The sequence below is a fragment of the Giraffa tippelskirchi genome, chromosome 7 (genome assembly GCF_054371585.1).
Source record: "Giraffa tippelskirchi isolate mGirTip1 chromosome 7, T2T-mGirTip1v1.2.pri, whole genome shotgun sequence".
NCBI classification, from domain to species: domain Eukaryota; kingdom Metazoa; phylum Chordata; class Mammalia; order Artiodactyla; family Giraffidae; genus Giraffa; species Giraffa tippelskirchi.
This window is the reverse complement of record NC_137281.1, coordinates 133611408-133639192: the sequence shown is the minus strand read 5'-3', so window position 1 is coordinate 133639192 and position 27785 is coordinate 133611408. Positions and strand designations below refer to the sequence as shown.

At 35.6% G+C, this 27785-nt stretch overlaps 1 protein-coding gene and 1 long non-coding RNA gene across 4 annotated transcripts in view; both read right to left on the bottom strand.

The window, feature by feature from the left end:
* The window catches only part of MNAT1 (MNAT1 component of CDK activating kinase), a 212771-nt gene that overhangs the window by 54382 nt on the left and 130604 nt on the right, over positions 1-27785 (bottom strand). The gene's annotated exons all lie outside the window — the stretch shown is intronic.
* Positions 20521-23850, bottom strand: LOC145512029 (uncharacterized). The gene is made up of 2 exons (XR_014058250.1): positions 22290-23850; positions 20521-22145 (listed from the first exon to the last, which is right to left on the bottom strand). It is a non-coding gene; the product is annotated as an uncharacterized LOC145512029 (long non-coding RNA).

Below are 27785 nucleotides of genomic sequence, written 5' to 3'. Positions count from 1 at the left end.
AATATTTTATCTGGAGAGTCAGGAAGGCACAGGGGTGGGTGTTTATCAGGATAGTTTTACAATACAGCAGAGAGACTTAATATACATTCACACTCTTAATTTTAAAAGGTAGTTCTTTAGCTCTGTGATGACCTAGACGGGTGGGATGGGGGCAGGGCAGCTCAAGAGGGAGGGGATGTATATATAATTATGACTAATTTGTTTTGTTGTATAGGAGAAACCAACATAACATTGTAAAGCAATTTTCCACCAATTAAAATTTTTTAAAAAGATAGTACTTTTTTCCTCAAAATCAAAATCAATGTCTCAATTTTTCTTACTATACTTCTAAAATAAAAATACTTCCCAACATTAATCTATACCACATTTTTGCTATATTCAAGGCAAGTAGTACAAATTTTTAAAGGCACTGAAACTGAATAGCTCTTTAATACTGGCACAAACGTAGTAATATAAATTTTTGTACAAACTGTAAACTATGCATATGTGACATATAATAAAGTAACATGACAAATATTTCCCCCAATATGAATAAAGCTAGTGGAGGTGAAGGAATTCCAGTTGAGCTATTTTAAATCCTGAAAGATGATGCTGTGAAAGTGCTGCACTCAATATGCCAGCAAATTTGGAAAACTCAGCAGTGGCAACAGGACTGGAAAAGGTCGGTTTCCATTCCAATCCCAAAGAAAGGCAATGCCAAAGAACGCTCAAACTACCGCACAACTGACTCATCTCACATGTTAGTAAAGTAATGCTTAAAATTCTCCAAGCCAGGCTTCAGCAATATGTGAACAGTGAACTTCCAGATGTTCAAGCTGGTTTTAGAAAAGGCAGTAGAACCAGAGATCAAATTGCCAACATCTGATGGATCATCGAAAAAGCAAGAGCGTACCAGAAAAACATCTATTTCTGCTTTATTGACTATGCCAAAGACTTTGACTGTGTGGATCACAAAAAATGTGGAAAATCCTGAAAGAGATGGGAGTACCAGACCACCTGACCTGCCTCTTGAGAAACCTGTATGCAGGTCAGGAAGCAACAGTTAGAAATGGACATGGAACAACAGACTGGTTCCAAATAGGAAAAGGAGTACGTCAAGGCTGTATATTGTCACCCTGCTTATTTAACTTATATGCAGAGTATATTATGAGAAACGCTGGGCTGGAGGAAGCACAAGCTGGAATCAAGATTACCGGGAGAAATATCAATAACCTCATATATGCAGATGACACCACCCTTATGGCAGAAAGTGAAGAAGAACTAAAGAGCCTCTTGATGCAAGTGAAAGAGGAGAGTGAAAAAGTTGGCTTAAACCTCAACATTCAGGAAACTAAGATCATGGCATCCGGTCCCATCACTTCATGGCAGATAGATGGGGAAACAGTGGAAGATAGATGGGGAAACAGTGGAAATAGTGTCAGACTTTATTTTCCTGGGCTCCAAAATCACTGCAGATGGTGATTGCAGCCATGAAATTAAAAGACACTTACTCCTTGGAAGGAAAGTTATGACCAACCTAGATAACATATTAAAAAGCAAGAGACATTACTTTGCCAACAAAGGTCCGTCTAATCAAGGCTATGGTTTTTCCAGTGGTCATGTATGGATGTGAGAGTTGGACGGTGAAGAAAGCTGAGTGCCAAAGAATTGATGCTTTTGAACTGTGGTGTTGGAGAAGACTATTGAGAGTCCCTTGGACTGCAAGGAGATCCAACCAGTCCATCCTAAAGGAGATCAGTCCTGGGTGTTCACTGGAAGGACTGATGTTGAAGCTGAAACTCCAATACTTTGGCCACCTGATGCGAAGAACTGACTCATTGGAAAAGACCCTGTTGCTGGAAAGATTGAGGGCAGGAGGAGAAGGGGACGACAGAGGATGAGATGGCTGGATGGCATCATCGACTCGATGGACATGGGTTTGGGTGGACTCAGGGAGTTGGTGATGGACAGGGAGACCTGGCGTGCTGCAGTCCGTGGGGTCGCAAAGTGTCGGACATGACTGAGCAACTGAACTGAACTGAACTGAATATTTCTAAGGCTATTGTTAAATCTCTAGCAATGTAACAAAGATTGAAATATGTGTTTTAATTTAGAAAAACCTATCAGGCAAACAAGTTTTCATCAGTAAAATGATGAAAATTATTGAATCAATGAAAAATCAAGGAAAAGTGCTTCCTTAAATAAGCTTTTTGTTTAACATTTAAAATTTCTTCTGTCTCTTTTAAAGTGGTGGCCGTTATATTTATTAGTGTTCAAGTGCCAGATATCAAAGTCATTTAGCCTCAAATGAGCCTCAGAATCATGTCTATGCTTCAAACCAGGGATTTTGCTAATGAAATAACTGGAAGATAGCACCAAAATTTAACAACAATCTATTTATAAAAACAACAAATGAAAAATTACCTAAATGCCTATTAGAGAACTAGTTAAATAATGATATGGAAAATTTTAAATGATGCTATAGATAAATATGAAAAGACAGCAAAATAAAGTTAAAAGAGGTAACATAATACAGCATAAGTAAAAGAGGTAACATAATACAGCATAAGTGTTTTTGTAAAAATACGTATTATACATAATATGAAAAGGTCTAGAAGGCTATTTACCAAGGCTAAACCAGAGTTTGCAAAGTGTAGTCCCCAACCAACAGTATTAGCATCATTGCAGAATTTATTATTAATAGAAATGAAAATTCTAGGGTTGTACTCCAGCCCTACAGAATCAAAAACCCTGGAAGTAGAGCCCAACAATGTGTGTTTTAATAAACCCTCCAAGTGACTCTGATGTATGCCAAAGTTTAAGAATCATTACTCTAGATTCTTTATTGGGATCAAGATCCCTTTGAAACCCTGATGAAAATTATGAACTTTTTCCCAGGAAAGTACCCATTTGGACAAATGTTCAATTTTATGTATATTTCAAAAACAATCATGGGCAGACGTCGCCTACAGTAGTAATATACTATTCCCAAATGGGACATATCCATTGAGCCCTAGGACTCTTTACCTACAACAAACAACACATACTTATTGTATATAAGTTGCCAAAATTAAATTGAGAAAAATGAAAGAACAAGAAAACTGTAAACCAATCCCTCAATTCCGGCACACCAGTATTTCCTCTGGTTTGTCTTCACTTACTCAGATTCCAAAGCTGACACAAAATCTCCTGGGTTTAACTTTCCAAACTTCTGAACTTTATTGAGTTCATAGGCTGAACCTGTGGCCTTTGCAGTGGAGAATTCTCACATGATCACTATTCCATTTGACTATCAATCTGTGTACTTCATGGCCTTAAGAAAACAAACTTTTCAGTAAACTTATTTTTAATTTTTAAAAATTTTTGAACACTGTGCATGTTTTAGAAACATGGAGCAAACTCATATACCCTACAATGTGAGCAGATTCCTTAGCTTATATTAAGAATGAATATCAAACTACAAAGACTTCAAGTCATGGTGTCATAAGAATACAAAGACTAAAAATTAAAAGATTTAATTGCTGCTAAGTTGCTGCTGCTAAGTCGCTCCAGTCGTGTCCGACTCTGTGCGACCCCATAGACAGCAGCCCACTCGTCTCCGCCGTCCCCGGGATTCTCCAGGCAAGAATACTGGAGTGGGTTGCCATTTCCTTCTCCAAAAAGATTTAATTAGGCAATCAGTAATCATCCCCTACTTTTATTTTTCCAAATGAACTGCTGGCATCTGTAGTAACATATGCATCTCATATGATAATGAATTTTAGCCATATAAAAATATTAATGCTATTCTAGGAAAAATAGTTCAACTCTTTTTAAAAAACACTATATGCACACCTGCTATTCTCCTATCAATCCTAGCAGGAAACAATTTTTCCTCTACATCATGAGCAATAGAAAAGTACTTATTAAAACATTAATCACAGTCCATTATATTCTGACTCACTGCCAAAAGTTCCCATTACATCACTGAAAGTATCTATTAACCAAAACCTGCTTCTGACAAGTTACAGGAGTGTAGCATTCAGAATTTAGTAATGTATTATAAAAGTCAGTTTAAAAAGAACAGCTACACAATTGATTTTGCAGTGGCAGCAAAAATAATTAACTTTTTTCTGACATTTATTACCAAAAGGTTGATTTAACTGGTGTTTCTACTGTAAAATTATTTAAAAATTATTTCAAATTTCACCTAGCATTATTAAACACATTTACTATGAAAGAATTAAATACAGATGACTGTTTAAAGAATTTCAAAATGTGCTGAATACACCACTGTATGTAAAACTATATTGTCTTGTGTAAATATGGGACTTGTTTAGAGCCATGTCTCACAGGAAATTGTAGCAAATGAAAACCATCCCTGTTTTTCCACTCCCACTCTTTAGGATTTATGTCTTTACATTTAAAACCAGTAATACAGAGAAACAAATAAACAAAAAACATGGCAATAATACCTTCAAACCAGAATAATGACTACTGTGGGCACTCTTATAATGCTAAAATAACTGAATATTATTAGAAGCAAAGCTTGAAGATATTCTGATTCTATACCGGCAGAACCAATTATCTAGTTTTCATTTGTTGGATGTTTGTTTGGAGAGTGGTGACACTGACTTCTTCCAAACCAGGAAAAAGATAGTTGACATTTAGCAATAAAGTACTAAGAAAAAAGCATAGGGAATATTGGTTATTACTTCCTGAGAATATTTAATACAAACCACTATGGCTTATTGTGATTGTGAATACTGAAAAAAAAAAACAAAACAACTAAATAGTAGACATGGGTAATTTTTTTTTCTATTAACTGTGTTTTCAAAGTTTTCCTATAATGAATATACATTGTCTTTATAATAGGGAAAACTCAAAGAATTTATTTATTTTAATAGAAGCCCTTAAAGCCGCATGTGGCAACTGGAGAAGAAAAATCTTACTTGTCTTAATACATTATAGTGTATCGTATGTATTTTCTTTCAAATATGTATGTTTATAATCTTTATTTCTAAAAATAGGAGTGAATGACAATTTCTAGTAGCTTGTATAAAATCTAATGTTTCTGAAGCATGATGCTTAATATAGTTGGAAAATTCATGGTAGAGGGATTCAGAGAAATCAAAAGCATGAATTATATCTTAGCTAATAAGGGGACAGAAAAAGAAAACAGACCTAAGTTACAATCATAGAACATGATAACTATAAATTAGCAAGGTTCTTTAACCTAAGAGCCAACATGTTTTACATTTGAAAGGTTAAGAGAGTCACCAAGCTACACATGTCTAATAATTTCCTAACAACTCAATCTCCAGAGTACTTTTCCTTTTTTTTTTTAAACATTAGTCTCTTCAAACGGAAATACAATTTCTACTACATACTCAAAGAAGACAGACTTACGTCTACTTGAAAGTGGTTTTTAAGAAAATATGACTCTTTCAGGGTATACCTCAAAAGAGTTACCCGAATTCTAGCATGTGATCCTGAGTTCTCACCAAGGAAATGAAGAATTAATGAGCTATTGTACACTTTACAGTACCCCCAATTAAAGGGCAAGTCAACATATAATTAAAGAGAGACTTTTGCTGATGTTTTTAAAGACTCTCACTTCATAGGTATTATCCCCAGTGTGAATATAAATCTCTAGGTGATTAATTTTTGTTCTATGTTTATTACTAAAATTATCATTTACAAACTCAAAACTCCTTCTAAAAACACTTAACAATTTCCATTAAGTCTTCTTTAGAACAACTACACGCAAAAGATAAACGACAAGGGAATTCCTTGGCAGTCCAGTGGTTAGGACTCTGTGCTCTCACTGCTGAGGGCGTTGGTTCAATCCCTGGTCAGGGAACTCAGATTCCACACGCCACTAAGCCAAAAAAAAAGATATAAGACAAATTCCTACTAGTATACTTATCTAACTTTTTCTTTATCTGTTTAAGCCTTTAACAATCTCTCCTTAATTACTACTTCTGTTACACAATTGTAGTGAGTAATTCTCAGTAGTATTGTGTAAGTAAGTTAGATATTTTTATAGTTGCCATAAATTTGGACAGAAAACAAACTACAGGGTATGATTACTCTTAACAGGTCTTTAAAAATCATCACACTTAATAAAAAGTAGAGATTATAGAAAGAGAAACAGTACTTAGATTAAAAATTAATTTAAAAATTAATATATATCATGCTAGACAATTAAATGACCAAGACTACATAATTTGACATTATTTTTATATTAAAATTAACTATGCCTGAAATGAAACCTGATCAGCACAAGGAAAAAACAAACAATCAATGAACAAAATTAAGCTGGACGTAAACTTTAAAATGAGTTTAAGTTCAATATATATAAAGTTCATTTCGTATCAGCAATATTCTCAGTAAGAAATGTTAACTCCAATGGTAGCATTTTTCACTCAAATAACTAATGTTTATATAGCACTTATCATGTGTCAGATACTATTCCAAGGGTTTATCATTTATTAACTTATTTGATACTCACAATTCCATGAGATAGGCACTAATATTATCCATATCTTGAAAATGAGCAAATCAAGACACACAGAGATTAGTAAAGTGTCTAGGGAATTAAAATTAGTGAAAAACCCAGAATTCAACCTCAGGCAGTCTCGCTCCAGAGTTTGTTCTCTTCTCATACGAAAAAGTTAATGTGATAACAAGCCTTAAATATTTTGGTTTTATTGCATTTTATGTTTAATAAAATATGAGAGGAACAGGTGACATTATTCCTACTGGTAATTTATCATCCTGGTGATACTCATTAACCACACTAATTGTTCATCAGGTGGAGGCAGTATGTAATCCCAACTACTGAATGGCATTCCTTCTGCCTGTTAACTAGTTCCTAGTGTTGGCCAATCAAAGTCAGACTCACTCAAGAAGCATCCACCTCCATTAATTCTTCCTTTGCCTCTAAAACTAATGTGACTTCTCCCTCTCCATTGGTACATAAAATCTTTACTACTAAACAACAATAACAGTTAACATCTATTAAATGTTTCCTAGAAATCAAAAGCTTAAATGCTATAAACTAAGTTATATAAACAAAAAATCCTGAGAGATAGATTCTATTACCATCTTCATTTTACAAATAAGAAAAGCAAGGTTCAGAAGGTCAAATTCTCACAGCTAAGAAACAGAGTCTGGATTTAAAACTAGGTATGTTTAACACTAAAGTCTATGTTGCTTAAGCCAAACACAGTAACACTATGGCAGTACGTATCTTATAATCCATTGTATTCTATTTACTCACATACCATTGTATCCCATAATTCTATATCAACAGGTCTTTGTTGCACAAAATGATGACTTACATACTTTTATTTCCTAAAAATAAATTGGGCTTAATGAGCATTTGATGAATAAATGGATGAGTAAACAGATGATTACTACAAAAGCCATGTATCTTTTATATATATATAAAAACCAGATTAGCAATTCTCACATTTGTTGGCCTTAAGACCTCTTTACACTCTTTAAAAATTACTGAGGACTCCCAAAGAGATTTCATTTAGATGAGTTATATCTACTTATATTTTCTATATTAAAATTTAAAACTAAGAAATTGGAAAATATTTATTAATTCATTTAAAAATAATAGTTAAAGCCCCATTACATGTTAACCCAAGTAACATACCATGCTAACATTAGTCAAAAGGAAGATGGAATGACTGTTTTGATATCAAACTAATTAGATTTCATAGCAAAGAGTATTATCAGGAATAAAGGATCATTTAATAATGATAAAGAAAATAAAAATTAAAACAACAACACTAAATGTTTCTGTTCCTAGTAAAAGAGCATTTGCAAAAGACATGAATATTTACATTTTAAGAAAACCAATGGACTACAAAAAATTACTAGAACTAATGAGTTTTGCAATATTATAGGCTATAAAATCAATATATAAAATATCTGCTCATTCCAGAAAAAAGCAATCATAAATTGAAAAAAAACTTTAAATACCATTTATAGTAACAAACTATAAAATACTTAGGAGTAAATCTGACAAAATATATGCAAGACCTGCCCACCAAAATTGTACGTTATTGAGAGAAATTAAAGACCAAAATAAATGGAAAAATAAACTCTGTTCATGAATCAAAAGACTCAATTTTAAGACAGAGCCAACCCCCTCCAAAGTGATCTACTGATTCAAAATATTGGCAGATCTTATGAGCAAAGATATCCCAGGAGCACAAGAACACTTAAAGCACAGACACTGGTTTCTAACTGTTGTTGTCCAGTCGCTAAGTCATGTCCAATTCCCTGCAACCCCATGGACGGCAGCATGCCAGGCTTCCCTGTCCTTCACCATATCCCTGAATTTGCTCAAGCTTATGTCCATTGAGTCAGTGACACCATCCAACCATCTCATCCTCTGTCACCTCCTTCTCCTCTTGCCCTCAACCTTTCCCAGCATCAGGGTCTTTTCCAATGAGTTTGCTCTTCACATCAGGTGGCCAAAGTATTGGAGCTTCAGCATCAGTCCTTCCAATGAATATTCAGGATTGATCTCCTTTAGGACTGACATTGACTGGTTTGATCTCCTTGCTGTCCAAGGGACTCTCAAGAGTCTTCTCCAGAACCACAGTTCAAAAGCATCAATTCTTCAACACTCACCCTTCTTTAAGTGCAACTCTCACATCCAACATGACCACTGGAAAAACCACAGCTTTGACTAGATGGACCTTTGTCCACAAAGTGATGTCTCTGGTTTTTGATACACTGTCTAGGTTTGTCATAGCTATTCTTCCAAAGAGCAAGCGTCTTTTAATTTTGTGGCTGCAGTTACCATCTGCAGAGATTCTGAACCTCAAGAAAATGAAATCTGACACTCTTTCCACTTTTTTCCCATCTATTTGCCATGAAGTGATAGGATTGGATGCCATGATCTTCATTTTTTGAGTGCTGAGTCTTAAGCCAGCTTTTTCACTCTTTCACACATTCACCTTCATCAAAAGGGTCTTTAGTTCCTCTTCACTTTCTGCCATTAAAGTGGTATCATTCGCATATCTGACATTGTTGATATTTCTCCCTGCAATCTTGATTCCAGCTTGTGAGTTATCTAGTCCAGTATTTTGGTTTCTAATACTATTCTCCAATAAAAGAAACCAAGGCTTCTTAGAGAAATGGTTCCTTCTAGAACTTAATCAAGAAATACATACACCAGGAGCTTGGAGCTTCTTTCAGTGCCAAAAGTAAAGATATACTTATAAAAAGATGCAATGATGGGAGAGAGGCAAATGGGCACCAGAGCCAACTAAAACATCTCAAATGGCCAAAATTGGATTATAATCCAAACTGTAAATTAAATATTCATTAGCCCTTAATGACAGGGGGAAAATGAATAAATAAACAGATGGAGGAGAAGAGACAAATCTCCAATGCAGAAGAATTCCAAATAACTTACATAGATACACATCCTCAAGGAAAGTGAGCATTAAGCCCCACTCCTTAAGTGTAGTCTGTGCCTAGTGATTTTCTTCCAAAGAGTATAATAAAGACAGAAGGGATAAGAGTACATTACAGTGGACAAAGCTGACAAACAATACCTCAACCAGGTGATCAAGGTTAACATCAACAGTGATAAGACATGTTGATAGCATGTACTAAGACATAAGCTATGAGCTTCCCTCATAGCTCAGTCAGTAAAGAATCTGCCTACAATGCAGGAGACCCGGGTTCGATTCCTAGGTTGGGAAGATCCCTGGAGAAGGAAATGGCAACACACTCTAGTATTCCTGCCTGGAGAATCCCGTGGACAGAGGAGCCTGGCGTGCTACAGTCTATGGGGTCGAAAGAGTCAGACACGGCTTAGCAACTAAACCACTAAAACATTCTAAAAACTATCTGACCACTACTCAAATCTGTCAAGGTCATCAAAATCAAGGAAAGTCTGAGAAATTGTCACAGCCAAGAGGAGCCTAAGGAGACATTTCTACATAATATAATGTTGTACGCTGGATGAGATCCCAAAACATAGACAGAACTTTAGGTAAAAACTAAAGAAACTGGATTCAACCATGGACTCTAGTTAAATAAAATGTATCAATATCAGTTCATTAATTACAACAAATAATAGGAGAAATCACAAGGGGGTATATATAAACTCTCTATGCTATCTTTGCAATTTTTCTGTAAATCCAAAGATGTTCTAAAATTAAACTTTTTTGTAATTCCAACAGTCTTTTTTACAGAAATGGGCAATTTGATCCTAAAACTTACATGGGAATGCAAAGAACCTAGAATAGCCAAATAACTTTCTAAAAAAAAAAACAAAAGAATAATTCAGAGGGCTGATATTCAGACTTTATAAAGCCAAAGTAATCAAGACAATATAATTTTCATATCAAGATCATAAAACAAATCATTAAAAGAGAACAGAGCTGAGACACAGATCCACACATTTATAAGCAATGAATTTTTGACAAAGGTGAAGAGGCAATTTACTATAGAAGTAAGTGTTTTAACAAATGGTATGGAAACAACTCAATATTCATATAATTAAAAAAAAAAAACTACTTCAAACCATACCTCTTGCCATATATAAAAACGAACTGTATACCACAGGCCTAACTGATGCTAATCCCCAAAATATAAAATTTCTAGAAGAAATTATTTTGACCTTGAAAAAGACAAAAAAATTCTTAGCTGTAAGACCAAAAGCAAGATCCATAAAAGGATAAAAATTATAATTTGAAAAGATACATGCGCCCCAATGTTCATAGAAGCATTATTCACAATCGCTAAGACATGGAAGCAACCTAAATGTCCATCAACAGAGGGAAGGATAAAGAAGATGTGAGATATCTATATCTATATCTATAGATATATACATACACACACATATACACACACACAATCGAATATTACCCACCCATAATATTACCCACCCATTAAAAATACCACTCCAATTAAAAATGAAATATTGCCATTTGCAGTAACATGAATGGACCTAGAGAATACCATACGAAGTGATGGACCTAGGAATATCATACTTTGTGAAGTAACTCAGACAGAGAAAGGCAAGTATTATATGATATCATTTATATATTGAATCTAAAAAATACTACAAATGAATTTATTTACAAAACAAAAACAGACTCACAGACATAGAGAGCAAACTTATGGTTACCAAAGGAGAAAGGGGAGGGGGAGAGAAAATTAAGAGGTAAAGGATTAACATATAAACACTATATACAAAACAGATAAACAATAAGGATTTATTGCATGGCACAGGGAACTATATTCAATATCTTGTAATAATGTACAATAAATAAGAATCTAAAATATATATGTAAGAATACAATTATACTTATATCTATAAAGTGAATCACCTTGGTGTACACCTGAAGTTAACATAACATAAATCAATTATACTTCAATATTTAAATTAATTTTTAAAAACATGATCCATAAAAGAAAAAATTATACATTGGACTTCATCAAAATTTAAACTTCTGCTCTCCTAAAGACACTGTTAAGAGACTGAAACACAAGCCAAGGACTGAGAGAATATATTTGCAAACTACACATCTTATATGTAGAGAATATATAAAGAGAATATGAAGAGAATATATAAAAATCGGAATACAGAAACAACAAAAAGCTCTCAAAATAAGAAAACAAACTCAATAAAGAAAAGGCAAAAGATTTCAACAGACACTGCAAAGAAGATATACGGACGGCAAATAAACAGATGAAAAGATTTTCAGCATCACTAATCATTAGGGAAATGAATATTAAAACAATGATATCAGGCTTCCTGGATGGCTCAGACAGTAAAGAATCTGCCTGCAATGTGGGAGACCCAAGTTCAACCCCTGGGTCAGGAAGATCTCCTGGAGTGGGAAATGGCAATCAATTCCACATTCTTGCCTGGAGAATTACACGGACAGAGGAGCCTGGCAGGCTGCAGTTCATGGATCATGAAGAGCTGGACACAACTGTGTGACTAACACACACAATACACCACACATTCATTAGAATAACTAAGATTTTAAAGACTGACGATATCAAGTACTGGTGAGGATGGAAGGTAACTGGAACTCTCATACACTGCTGATGGAAATGTAAAATGGCACAATCTCTTTGGAAAGCAATTTGTCAGTGTCTTCAAAACTTAAATATACATGTACATATGATACAACCATTCCACTCTTAGGTATTTACCCACGAATAAAAGACTTGTGTGTGAATGTTCATATCAGCTTTGTTTTATTAGCCCCAAACCAGAAGGAAACAACCCAAATATCCAACAACAAGAAAATAAATGGAAAGAAAATTTGGGGATATACATATAATGGAACATTACTCAGTAATAAAAAGGAATGACCATTGATGCACTACAATAAGCATGAATCTCAAAACAATTATTCTGTGTGAAAGAAACCAGACGAAGAAAAGAATACATTTTGCTCAATTCAATTTATATAAAACTCTGAAAACAGCTAAACAATCTACAGTTACAGAAAGCATATGAGTGGTTTCCTGGTTGGGGACTGACAGATGTGAAGGTGAAATTATAAAGTGACACTAGCAAACTTTGGGGGATGAAGGACATGTTCATTATCTTGATTACAGACATGATTTCATAATCATATACATATGTCAATGTCCGTAAACTACACATTTTAAATACATGCTGTTTACTGTATGTCAATTATACTCAGTAATGCTGCTTAAAAGCAGAATACATAAATTCTAAACTGCCATAATTAAAATACCATATAGATACATTAACCTTTTCAAAATATAAGATAACTGAATCTTAGTGACCTTATTTTCAGTATAGCTTGAAAGATATTATGGTTTTATCATTCTATAAATTATTTCATTCATTTGCCATAAGGCTAAAAATAAGGTAATAAGAAACAAAAGAATGATGGAATCACCTGGAAAATGATACAATAGGTAAAATAATCACAATAATTACATCAACCTCCAGTTTTCTTACTGCAGTGCCCAAATTAATACTTTTCATTTATATCATCTCCTAAGAGGTACAATTCAATAATTTTTGAACTAGTAAATTTACAGAACTGTACACTCATCAATACAATCCAATTTTAGAACATTTCATCGACCCAAAACAGATCCCTGATTCCCAATTGCAGTCACTCAAGTGTGCATTTTTTAAGGACTAAAAGAAAATATTATCTTCTTATCCAGACGTTAAAGAGAATGAATTTCACTCCACCATAATATGGGACAAGAACTTCAACTATCTATTTTGCTAAAGGACGTGTGTCACTATATATTTTTATGATGTTTGTGTATCATCACTTTTATACAACTTGCTAAGTGAATAAATACTATAGTCAGGTACATACACAAAGCATTTTGAAGGAAGGAGAAGATGTAGAAATGCTTAATTAATTGGATTAGTCATTCTAACTGACCAATCCAATAAATCTTTATAAATCTAAAAATGAGAACCGTTTATAATTACATGGTAAAGAAACAGTGATCCTCTCTTCAATCAACTTACAGGACATCAAAGTTTCAAAAGTATTTAATTTTGACACTATAAATACAAAACAATAAGATAATAAGCTTGAACTTATTACCGATGCATTTTATTTTGATGATATAAATGTAAGCAGAGCAAGAGGCAGTGAAAGCTAGAATCTACCAAAGATAAAGATATATTTGAAATCTAGATTCAGTATTTACAAGAGGCATATGTTCTATGTTCATGCATGACCACTGATCAGAGGTTAGCTGCATTCAAAGGATGCTGTCAATTTTCGTTATACACTGTTGAAAAAAGAATATACAGAATAAAAATTTGAGTGTCTTGTGTCAAAATCTCCGCTAAATTTTCTGATAAAGTTTTTCCCACTATTTATTTATACTTAATAAATTTTCATGCCAATCCCAAAGAAAGGCAGTGCCAAAGAATGTTCAAACTACCACACAACTGCACTCATCTCATACACTAGCAAAGTCATGCTCAAAATTCTCCAAGCCAGGTTTCAAAAGTACGTGAACCAAGAACTTCCAGATGTTCAGATTGGATTTAGAAAAGGAACAGGAACCAGAGGAACTGATTTATCATCTAGGTCTAATGGACCCTTCCAATTTTTTTGTAATTTTAAGTTACTCTATGAACAATTTACAGGTGTAAGAATTAATCAGTTCAGATCAGTCACTCAGTTGTGTCTGACCTTTTATGACCCCATAGATAGCACCACGCCAGGACTCTCTGCCCATCACCAACTCCTGGAGCCTGCTCAAACTCATGTTCATCGAGTTGGTGATGCCATCTAACCATCTCATTCTTTGTGTCCCCTTCTCCTCCTGCCCTCAATCTTTCCCAGCATCAGGGTCTTTTCCAATGAGTCTGCATCAGGTGGCCAAAGCAATGGACTTTCAGCTTCAGCATCAGTCCTTCCAATGAATATTCAGGATTGATTTCCTTTAGGATGGACTGGTTGGATCTCCTTGCAAGTCCAAGGGATTCTTAAGAGTTTCTCTAACACCACAGCTCAAAAGCATCAATTCTTTGGTGCTCAGCTTTTATACTCCTACTCTCACATCCATACATGACCACTGGAAAAACCATAGCTTTGACAAGACAGATCTTGTTGGCAAAGACGTCTCCGCTTTTTAATACGCTGCTCACAGCTTTTCTTCCCAGGAGCAAGCGTCTTTTAATTTCATAGCAACAGTTACCATCTGCAGTGATTTTGGAGCCCAAGAAAATAAAGTCTGTCACTGTTTCCATTGTTTCCCCATGTATTTGCCATGAAGTGATGGGACCGGATGCCATGATCTTGGTTTTCTGAGTGTTGAGTTTTAAGCCAACTTTTTCACTCCCCTTTTTCACTTTCATCAAGAGTCTCTTTAGTTCTTCTTCGCTTTCTGCCATAAGAGTGGTGTCATCTGAATATCTGAGGTTATTGAAATTTCTCCAGGCAATCTTCATTCTAGCTTGTGCTTCATCCAGCCTACCATTTTGCATAATGTACTCTGCATAGAAGTTAAATTAGCTGAGTGACAAAATATAGCCTTGACATGCTCCTTTCTTGATATGGAACCAGTCTGTTGTTCCATGTACAGTTCTAACTGTTGCTTCTTGACCTGCATACAGATTTCTCAGAAGGCAGGTCTATGGTCTGGTATTACCATCTCTTTCAGAATTTTCCATACTTTTTTTGTGATCGACACAGTCAAAGGCTTTGGCATAGTCAATAAAGCAGAAATAGATGTTTTTCTGGCACTCTCTTGCTTTTTCTATGATCTGACAGATGTTGCCAATTTGATGTCTGGTTCCTCTGCCTTTTCTAAATCCAGCTTGACATCTGGAAGTTCACAGTTCACACACTGTTGAAGCCTAGCTTGGAGATTTTTGAGCATTATTTTGCTAGCGTCTGAGATGAGTGCAATTGTGCAGTAGTTTGAACATTCTTTGGCATTGCCTTTCTTTGGGACTGGGATATAAACTACCTTTTCCAGTCCTGTGGCCACTGCTGAGTTTTCAAATTTGCTGGCATATTGAGTATACCCTCTTCCAACCACACAAGAGAAGACTCTACACATGGACATCACTAGATGGTCAACAACGAAATCAGACTGATTATATTCTTTGCAGCCAAAGATGGAGAAGCTCTATACAGTCAGCAAAAACAAGACCGGGAGCTGACCATGGCTCAGATCATGAACTCCTTATTGCCAAATTCAGACTTAAATTGAAGAAAGTGGAGAAAACAACTACACCATTCAGGTATGACCTAAATCAAATCCTTATGACTACACAGTGGAAGTGAGAAATAGATTTAAGGGACTAGATCTGATAGAGTGCCTGATGAACTATGGATGAGGTTCATGACATTGTACAGAAAACAGGAATCAAGACCATCCCCAAGAAAAAGAAATGCAAAAAAGCAAAATGGCTGTCTAAGGAGGCTTTACAAATAGCTGTGAAAGGTGGGAAGCGAAAAGCAAAGGAGAAAAGGAAACATATACCCATTTGAATACAGAGTTCCAAAGAATAGCAAGGAGAGATAAGAAAGCCTTCGTCAGTTAGCAATGCAAAGAAATAGAGGAAAACAATAGAATGGGAAAGACTAGAGATCTCTTCAAGAAAATCAGAAATACCAAGGGAACATTTCATGCAAAGATGGGCTCAATAAAGGACAGAAGTGGTAGGGAACTAACAGAAGCAGAAGATATTAAGAAGAGGTGGCAAGAATACACAGAAGAACTGTACAAAAAAGATCTTCACGACCCAGATAATCACAATGGTGTGATCACTCACCTAGAGCCAGACATCCTGGAATGTGAAGTCAAGTGGGCCTTAGGAAGCATCACTACGAACAAAGCTAGTGGAGGTGATGGAATTCCAGTTGAGCTATTTTAAATCCTGAAAGATGACGCTGTGAAAGTGCTGCACTCAATATGCCAGCAAATTTGGAAAACTCAGCAGTGGCCACAGGACTGGAAAAGGTCAGCTTTCATTCCAATCCCTAAGAAAGGTAATGCCAAAGAATGTTCAAACTACCGCACAATTGCACTCATCTCACATGCTAGTAAAGTAATGCTCAAAATTCTCTAAGCCAGGCTTCAGCAATACGAGAACCATGAACTTCCAGATGTTCAAGCTGGTTTTAGAAAAGGCAGAGGAACCAGAGATCAAATTGCCAACATCCACTGGATCATCGAAAAAGCAAGAGTTCCAGAAAAACATCTATTTCTGCTTTATTGACTATGCCAAAGCCTTTGACTGTGTGGATCACAATAAACTGTGGAAAATTCTTCAAGAGATGGGAATACCAAACCACCTGACCTGCCTCTTGAGAAACCTGTACGCAGGTCAGGAAGCAACAGTTAGAACTGGACATGGAACAACAGACTGGTTGCAAATAAGAAATGGAGTACGTCAAGGCTGTATATTGTCACCTTGCTTATTTAACTTATATGCAGACCGCATCATTAGAAACGCCGGGCTGGAAGAAACACAAGCTGGAATCAAGATTGCCAGGAGAAATATCAATAACCTCAGATATGCAGATGACATCACCCTTATGGCAGAAAGTGAAGAAGAACTAAAGAGCCTCTTGATGAAAGTGAAAGAGGAGAGTGAAAAAGTTGGGTTAAAGCTCAACATTCAGGAAACTAAGATCATGGCATCTGGTCCCATCACTTCATGGCAAATAGATGGGCAAACAGTGGAAACAGTGTCAGACTTTATTTTTCTGGGCTCCAAAATCACTGCAGATGGTGATTGCAGCAATGAAATCAAAAGACACTTACTCCTTGGAAGGAAAGTTATGACCAACCTAGACAGCATATTAAAAAGCAAAGACATTACTTTGTCAACAAAGGTCCACCTAGTCAATGCTATGGTTTTTCCAGTAGTCATGTATAGATGTGAGAGTTGGGACTCTAAAGAAAGCTGAGCGCTGAAGAATTGATGCTTTTGAACCGTAGTGTTGGAGAAGACTCTTGAGAGTCCCTTGGACTGCAAGGAGATCCAACCAGTCCATCCTAAAGGAGATCAGTCCTGGGTGTTCATTGGAAGGACTAATGCTGAAGCTGAAACTCCAATACTTTGACCACCTGATGCAAAGAGCTGACTCATTTTAAAAGACCCTGATGCTGGAAAAGATTGAGGGCAGGAGGAGAAGGGGACAACAGAGGATGAGATGGCTGGATGGCATCATTGACTCGATGGACATGGGTTTGGGTGGACTCCGGGAGTTGGTGATGGACAGGGAGGCCTAGCGTGCTGCAGTTCATGGGGTCGCAAAGAGTCGGACACAACTGAGCAACTGAACTGAACTGAACTGAGTACAGCATTTTAACAGCATCATCTTTTAGGATTTGAAACAGCTCAACTGGAATTCCATTCACCTCCACTAGCTTTGTTCCCTGGGTAGAGAAGATACCCTGGAGAAGGAAATGGCAACCTACTCCCTTATTGTTGCCTGGAAAATTCCTTGGGCAGAGGAGCCTGGTGGACTACAGTCCTTGGGGTTGCAGAGTCAGACATGGCTGAGCATGCACAGTTGATGATGAGAAATATAATGGAGGATTTATTTTTATGAGCAAATTGACAAGATTAGGTGTTATAGAAATGTGACACAGGATCTGATCCTCAGGGCCAACTCTTATCAGGCAACTGTATACCTCGGATGTTGGACAGCCAGAGTATATCATTTTTTATCACAACCACTCCTCTATACAACAAAATCATTTTCTGTAATAATCATGAAATGAAAAATAGTAACAATGCAGAAAAGGCAGTAAGATTTATTTCTTCTATTAGATTTTGTACACATTATGCCACTAAAAATTTTAAAATAAAAATAAAATTCACACAACAGAAAAGAAAAAAAACTAAAATACTCATTAATTATATTAATTTAATTTTTAAAAACAAGAAAATATTGATAAGTACAAGAAAGAATGCAATAAAGTTTTTGTTTTGAGCTCTTATGCAAATTTTTCAGTGAATTCATTAAAGTTGATATTCCCTGCATATTCATGTTTAATAGTCAAAAAGCCAGATTTTTCTTTTTATCTATGCTCATAATAAATTGAAGAATATTTTTTGTCAATTTCAACTTTCTTTCTTTAAGCAACAAGTATCCAAACAGCCTGAAAAAACTCTTGTTTGACAGAGTCTCATAAAATAGCTATTTCACAATAAACTCCAGAAATTACAATACTGTTCATGCCTTCGCTTCTTTAGGCTTTTTTTTCTAGCAACTTTCAGGTGTTTTCTAGTTGAAAAGCTTTAAAAACAAATAAATATGCCAAGAACTTAAGTTCTATTTCCACATCTATATGATCATCAGACTTACCTGATGGCTCAGACAGCAAAGCGTCTGTCTACAATGCAGGAGACCCAGGTTTGATCCCTGGGTTGGGAAGATCCCCTGGAGAAGGAAATGGCAGCCCACTCCAGTACTATTGCCTGGAAAATCCCATGGATGGAGGAGCCTGGTAGGCTACAGTCCATGGGGTCACAAAGAGTCGGACACAACTGAGCAACTTCACTTATACTTTCTTTCTATGATCATAGGAGTATCAGTTTACTTCAAATCTACCACTTAAACTCAGAAATATTTAGTACTACAGGGGAGCTGAAGAGAGAAATTTTGCCAGAAGGGAGCCAGAAGGATTCTAAAACCTTACGAACTTACTCTTGAGTGAGGCTAAATGTAGGTGGGTTTGTTGTGAGGGGGTGTTCTGGGGCTGACTATAAAACTGGGAGTTCTGTGATTTCACTTCTGTAAATAATACAATATTATTCAGGAACAAAAAATAAAGATGTGCTCATTGGAAGCTCATCCACCTCTCCCTGGTGGCTCAGATAGTAAAGAATCCACCTGTAATGCGGGGGAGCAGGGTTTGTTCCCTGGGTCAAGATCTCCTGGAGAAGGAAAAGGCAACCCATTCCAGTATTCTTGCCTGGAGAATCCCACAGACAGAGGAGCCTCGCGGTGACAATCCATGTGGTTGCAAAGAGTTGAAAACGACTGAGAGACTAATACTAACATTGGAAGTTTACTTACATGCTATGAAATTTAAAAGTAATAACAGCAATTGTTTAGAACATGGACCAAAAGAAGACATTTTCAGGAAGGAGTATTTGAAATCTAACATTGTTCAGAACTGCTAGTATATATTGATTTAAAAAAAAACCAAAAACGACTTTTAATTGGTTTTCTTATATTATTTTTTCCAATTCTCTATAGACAATGCAACCCTTATTGCCTGTACCTGTAACAGACCATTCCTACCACCCCACCCCGTACATCTCTGCTGTCAGGGCAACTTCACCTGAGCTCCAACTCAAAGACCTGTGACTCACAATGCCCTCAGTGCTATTTTCCTCATGGGAAAAAAATGGAGACTGAAACCGTGGCTTGTACTTAGCACAGAATAATTTTGTTTTCATTTATTTGAGAATAAAATAAGAAAAGTTGCTACATAATTTGAATCACTTGCCTTTAGAAACACAATCTGAAATTAAAATAATCTAAAACCAGTCAATCCTACAGGAAATCAACCCTGAATACTCATTGGAAGGATTTATGCTGAAGTTGAAGCCCCAAAACTATGTCCACCTGATGCAAAGTGCCAATTCATTGGTAAAGATCCTGATACTGGGAAAGATTGAAGGCAAAAAAAGACGAGGGTGGCAGACAATGAGATGGTTGGATGGCATCACTGATTCAAGGGACATGAACTTGGGCAAACTCTGGGAGACAGCAAGGCAGAGGGAGGCCTGGAGTGCTGCAATCCATGGGGTCACAAAGAATCGGACACGACTTAGCGACTAACAACAACAAAAGCATAATAAAAATTAAGCCCAGTCATATTTTGAAAACTCTGTATATATTTTGAAAACTCTGTATATAGGATGGCCTTGGCTATAAGGTACAGCAGAGAAAATGTACTAAGAAACTAATAATGTAGTCCTAGCTTTGTACTACCCAGAGACATGGACTATGAGCACAGAAGAGTTTTCTTCTTTGGCTTCTCTTTTTTTTTTTTTTTTTACATATATGCATATTTTTATTTTTAGAAGGAATCCCAATTAACACAACAGTGGTTGTTCTTGGAAAAAGGGGTAAGAATGAGAAAGACTTTCATTTTTCACTCTGTACTGGCTTCTCTTGTAGTGAACTCATAACAGTTCACTCTCCCATAAAAAAGGAGAACTGCTAAGGATTTTTCCCAGTTCTTGCAGCTCTTTAGACACATGTTTTATTTCAATATTTGATAAATAACTGAACTTAAAGCAACTCACACAACTGTCTGCCTCAGAGAACCCTTCCCCCTAATCTCCCTTATCATATTTAAATGGCAACTTTTACCTCAGATATAACCCCGGGAGCAACTTTTTTGTAATAACCCCCCCACACACACACACAACACACACCCATATCCAATCCATCAAAAATTCACTATTTTATCCCATCAAAATTACATTCATAACTTGACCACTTCTTTGTAATTACACTGTTACCATCTTAGTATAAGCCCCTACAATCTTATCCAGGACAGTTGTAACTTTTCTTGCTTTCACTCCACCCTTCTCCTATACAGACCCTTCTAAATATAAGTCATATGACACACCTTTGTTCAAAATTCTATGACTTCTCATCTTCTTGACAATAAAAGCCCAAGTCTTGGCCATCAGTTAAAAAATACCCTATGTGATCTAACTGGGCCCAGTCTGCCTTCTTACATAAAAAACCTGCTACCACTCCGACCTTATCTCCTACCATTCTCCAATTCATGCTATTGCAGACACTGGACTCCTTTCTCATCCTTATATACAAGCCCACCTCAGGGCCATTGCACTTACAGTTCCTCTGCCTCTCCTCATAACATCACATGATTGGCTTCTTTGCTTAATTCATGTCTATTCAAATATTATCCTACAAAAGATTCCACTGCTACCTATGTAAAAATAGCACTCTACACCAGTCACTACATATCCCTTTTCTCCAAAATACTGCCATCTGACAAATTCATCCGTGTGCTTATATTGTTCACTTTATCCCAATACAATGTAAGGTTCATGACAGTAGGTGTCCTCTCTGTTTTGCTCACTGTTGTTTTCTTAGTACCTAGAAGAGTAACTGACACATAGGAGGTGCTTCATAATCAAACGAATAATAATCAAATGAATAACAAAAGTAAAAGAACTGATAAATAATCAATTCTTTTCTCAAATAGTAGGAGCTAAATACTATGAAGCTTCATTCCCCAATGGAGACAATTACATACAGATACACAGAGTCAACTGAATTTTACAGTGATTTGGTAGAAACTGAGCAAATTCCAATAATAAATGGAATTTCCTTTTTTAGGGTCCTGTATAAATCTGAATTAAAACTATATTTCATTGCAACAATTTATGCTGCTGCTACTGCTGCTAAGTCGCTTCAGTCGTGTCCGACTCTGTGCGACCCCACAGACGGCAGCCACCAGGCTCCCCCGTCCCTGAGATTCTCCAGGCAGGAATACTGGAGTGGTTGCCATTTCCTTCTCCAACGCATGAAAGTGAAAAGTGAAAGTGAAGTCGCTCTGCTGCTGCTAAGTCGCTTCAGTCATGTCCGACTCTGTGCGACCCCATGGACGGCAGCTCACCAGGCTCCGCCGTCCCTAGGATTCTCCAGGCAAGAATACTGGAGTGGGTTGCCATTTCCCTCTCCAGTGCAGGAAAGGGAAAAGTGAAAGTGAAGTCGCTCAGTTGTGTCCAACTCTTAGCGACCCCATGGACTGTAGCCTACCAGGCTCCTCCGTCCATGGGATTTTCCAGGCAAGAGTACTGGAGTGGGGTGCCACTGCCTTCTCCGGGAAGTCGCTCAGTCGTGTCCAACTCTCAGCAACCCCATGGACTGCTCCAAGCAAGAGTACTGGACTGGGGTGCCATTGCCTTCTCTGGTAATAATTTATAGTTATAATTTAATTACTAAACTAAATAATTTATTAACTTATTGCTGCTCTTCTGAGCTTACTTTTAGCGTATATATTTAATTAATACTATGATTTAATAGTCTTAAAGTCCTCACTACAAAAGACTATATCTGGAATCAACTACACAATTACATTTCCTCGGTGACCTTGTAATCTTGTGAGCATTTACTCTAGACTAAACAGCCTCATTCAGCTGCCCTGTGTCTGACTGTCGATGAAAGAAGCTTGTTTGACAACTGCTTCAGGCAGAAACATATTTTTTTCCATGATTGCAAAAAAATATTTAAAACTTGCCAGACTAGTGACAGACTAGACCTTTAAGCACAAAGGTTCATGATAGATGTGTGAGTTGATTTCTAATTCAAATGCCAACAAAAAAAGATACTAAAGACATTTTGCTGTCATAGCCATAAGAAGTTAATTTAGTAATACTTTCATAATTACAACAAAGTATATATAATACTATATACACATATATATTGAAGTTTTTGTGAATTCTGTACTTCTCCATATTCTTTGATTTTCTAGTGTTGTTGAAAATTTTTCTAAAGCTAATATATAAACTTTAATATACAGAATTAAAAACAAAGCCAACAAAACAAATACCTTTTATCTATCCTTTGACAATACAAGTATAATAAGTCAATAGGTAAAGACTGACCAAAAAACAGAAATTCTACAACATGGTTTAAAAAAGAATTTCAACATAAGAAAGAAAAATCACTTAATCAACCAACATGATACTTAATGATGAAACACTTGAAGCATTCACCAAAAAAACAAGACACAAGAAAAACTGCACTCATCTGAAATGTGTAACACTGAGTTAAGAAGTTCTAGTCAAATGCAAAAAAATATGAAACTGAAATTAGACACAGAGCATTTAAAATAAAAAACTCATTATTTTTCAGATGACTCGCTTCCAGATTGAAAACCTCATCACCTTAAAAAACAAGTAAAATTCTCAGTAAAACAGCTATATACAAAATGAAAACGTATTTAACCAAGAACCAGTAAGAAAGCATAATGAAAACAATTTTATAACTACACCATCCTAAGTATGATATAACAAAAACTAATTTCCAAGAAATGTGTAAGATATATGAAAACTCAATAAACTTTAAACTTGTCAGTTTAAAGCAATTCCAAATGAAATACCAAAAACAGTAGTGCTTGGTTGAATCTACAGGGTAATAACGATGGCCATGTCTTACTTGTTAAGGTGTTTGGGCTTGCTGTGGTATATTATTTGCTTCATAATATCCTATAATAAAAATTTTCAAACGTAAAGAAAATTTGAAAGGACTATAGGGTGCTTTTTTGCTTTGGCCAACGAAGTTTACTTGGAAGAATAAATGTTTAAAGATCCTAAAACACTTTGAAAAACATAAAGAGCAAAGGAAGACTTGCCCCACTGTGGTAGGCAGAATTCTGAGACAGCCCCCAAGATTCCCACCCCATTGTGTGTACCTTTACATGATTTTATCCTCATGGATATGGTGAATTTCAATCCTTAGATTATATTATATGGCAAAAGAAATTCTGGGGATGTAACTAAGATCTCAAATTGGTTGATTGTGAATTAATAAAAAGGGAAATTATCTAAGTAGACAAAACTTAAACAGGTAGGAGCCCTTAAAAAAGGAAGAGATTCAAAAAGATTTTCTCCTACTAGCACTGAAAAAGATGAAAGACACTGTGAGTTCTAAATCGGCAAGACACCTAATTCTACCAAAAATATGAATCAGCTTGAAAGACAACCCCCAAACCTCACTAACATGGACCCACAGCACCTGGTGACACTTTGATCGCAGCCACATGCAATCTGAGTATAAGATCCAAGTAACCCATGTCCAGGCTCATAATTTGCAGACACTGATAATAAAACAAGATAAAGTAGATATTGTCTCAAGCCACTTAAGTGTGTGATAATTTAATGCATAGCAATAGAAATAAATATATGACTAATACTAAAACATATCATGAATTTAAATTAATAAGAAAGTGATGTGGTTAAATAACTGAAATACAGATTAATGGCAAAGAAAGGTCAGTGGACCAAAAATCCTAGAATGTTAATCTAAAACATCAATAGGGGGGAAAAGAAAGGACTAATGAATAAATTATGCTGGGCCAATAGATTTACTATTTGAAAAAAATGCAGTAAAGATTCTTTTACTGTTCCTTACAAATAAAATACATTCTACATGGATTAAGTGATCACATGTAAATATTGAAAAAAATTTAATATACCAAAAAATTAGAATATAAATAAATATATATAAAGCTTTGTGTTGATTTAGGACTTCCTAAGTAGCAGAGCAATTGAAAATTGGCAGAACATCATTAAAATATTTTACTGCTCAAAGATTAAGCTTACTTCACATAAAGCAACCCAAATGTCCAACAACAGATGAATGGATAAAGATGTATGTGTACACACACACACACACACACACACACACACACACACAATGGAATATTAGTCAGCCATTAAAAAGAATGAAATCCTGCCATATGCAATAATGTGGATGGACCTAAAGAGTATTATACTTAATGAAATAAGTCAAAGACAAAAACTCAGTTATTATTTATATGTAGAATCTAAAACATAAAACAGATGAATGCACATAACAAAACAGAAACAGACTCACAGATACAGTAAACAAACTTGTGATTTGAAAGGAGAAGGAAGTAGGAAGAAGCAATATACAGGTGTAGGATCAAGAAAAAAGGTACTTGATGAGATAGATCTCGCTGATACCTTCAGGACATTCTATCCTAATGTATTAGAATACACCTTCTTCTCAAGTGCACATGGAACATTCTCTAAGATAGACCATATCTTGGGTCACAAATCAAGCCTCAGTAAATTTAAGAAAACTGAAATCATATCAAGCCTCTTCTCCAACCACAATGCTATGAGACTAGATATCAATTATAAGAAAAAAACTGAAAGAAACACAAATACATGGAGATTAAACAGCACATTTCTAAATAACCAACAGGTTACTGAAGAAATCAAAAGGGAAATCAAAAAATTTCTAGAAACAAATGACAATAAAAACATGACAACTCAAAAACTATGGGATGCAGCAAAAGCAGTTCTAAGAGGGAAGTGTATAGCAATACAATCCTATCTCAAGAAGCAAGAAAAACATCGAAGAGACAACCTAACTTTACATGTAAAACAACTGAAAAAAGAACTAAAACAACCCCAAAATAAGTAGAAGGAAAGAAATCATAAAAATCCAAGCAGAAATAAATGAAAAAGAAATGTAATAAACAATAGTAAAGATTAATAAAATTAAAAGCTAGTTTTTTGAGGAGATAAACAAAACTGACAAACCTTTAGCCAGACTCATCAAGAAAAAAAGAAGAATCAAATCAACAAAATTAGAAATAAAAAAGGGGAGGTTACAACAGACAATGCAGAAATAGAAAGGATTATAAGAGACTACTAAGAACAACTACATGGCAATAAAATGGATAACCTGGAAGAAATGGACAGATTCTTAGAAAAGTTCAATCTACCAAGACTGAACCAGGAAAAAATAGAAATTATGAACAACCCAATTACAAGCACTGAAATTAAAGCTGTGATCAAAAATCCCCCCAAAAAACAAAAGCCCAGGACCAAATGGCTTCACAGGAGAATTCTATCAAGCATTTAGAGAAGTGCTAATGCCTATCCTTCTAAAACTCTTTCAAAAAATTGCAGAGGAACAAACACTTCCAAACTCATTCTACGAGGCCACCATCATGCTAATACCAAAACCAGACAAAGACAACACAAAAAAAGAAAACTACTGGTCAATAACACTGATGAACATAGATGCAAAAATCCTCAACAAAATTTTAGCAAACAGAATTCAACAACACATCAAAAAGCTCATACACCATGATCAAGTTGGGTTTATTCCAAGAATGCAAGTATTCTTCAATATATGCAAATCAATCAATGTGATACACCATAATAACAAATTGAACGATAAAAACCATATGATCATCTCAATAGATGCAAGAAAAGCCTTTAACAAAATTGAGCACCCATTTATGATTAAAACTCTTCAAAACATGGGCATAGAAGGAACCTACCTCAACATAGTAAAGGCCATATATGATAAGTCTACAGCAAACATTATTCTCAATGGTGAAAAACTGAAAGCATTCCCCCTAAGATCAGGAACAAGACAAGGGTGTCGACTTTCACAACTATTATTCAGCATAGTTCCGGAAGTCCTAGCTACAGCAATCAGAGAAGAAAAATAAATAAAAGGAATCCAGATCAGAAAAGAAGAAGTAAAGCTCTCACTGTTTGCAGATGACATGATACTGTACAAAGAAAACCCTAAAGACAGTATTAGAAAATTACTAGAGCTAATCAGTGAATTTAGCAAATTTGTAGGATACAAAATCAATACACAGAAATCACTTGCATTTCTATATACTAACAATGAAAAATCAGAAAGAGGGATTAAGGAATCAATCCCATTCACCATTCCAACAAAAAGAATTAAATATCTAGGAATAAACTTACCTAGGGAGACAAAAGAACTGTACACAGAAAATTATAAGACACTGATGAAAGAAATCAAAGATGACATAAACAGATGGAGAGATATTCCATGTTTCTGGGTAGGAAGAATCAATATTGTGAAAATGACTATCCTACCAAATGCAATCTACAGATTCAATGCAATCCCTATCAAATTACCAACAGCATTTTTCACAGAACTAGAACAAAAAATTTCCCAGTTCATATGGAAACACAAAAGACCCCAAATAGCCAAAGCAGTCTTGAGAAAGAAGAATGGAAGCTGGAGGAATCAACCTGACTTCAGATTATACTACAAAGCTACAGTCATCAAGACAGTATTGTACTGGCACAAAAACATAAATATAGACCAATGGAATATGATAGAAAGCCCAGAAATAAACTCATGCACCTATCGGTACCTTATTTTTGACGAAGGAGGCAAGAATATACTATGGGGCAAAGACAGCCTCTTCAATAAATGGTGCTGGGAAAACTGGACAGCTACACGTAGAAGACTGAAATTAGAAGACTTCCTAACACCATATACAAAGATAAACTCAAAATGGGTTAAAGATCTAAATATAAGACCAGAAACTATAAATCTCTTAGGGGAAAATATAGGCAGAACACTCAATGACATAAATCAAAGCAAAGATCCTCTATGATCCACCTCCTAGAGTAATGGAAATTAAAAACAAAAGTAAACAAGTGGGACCTGATTAAACTTCAAAAGCTTTTGCACAACAAAGGAAACTATAAGCAAGGTGAAAAGACAACCTTCAGAATGGGAGAAAATAATAGCAAATGA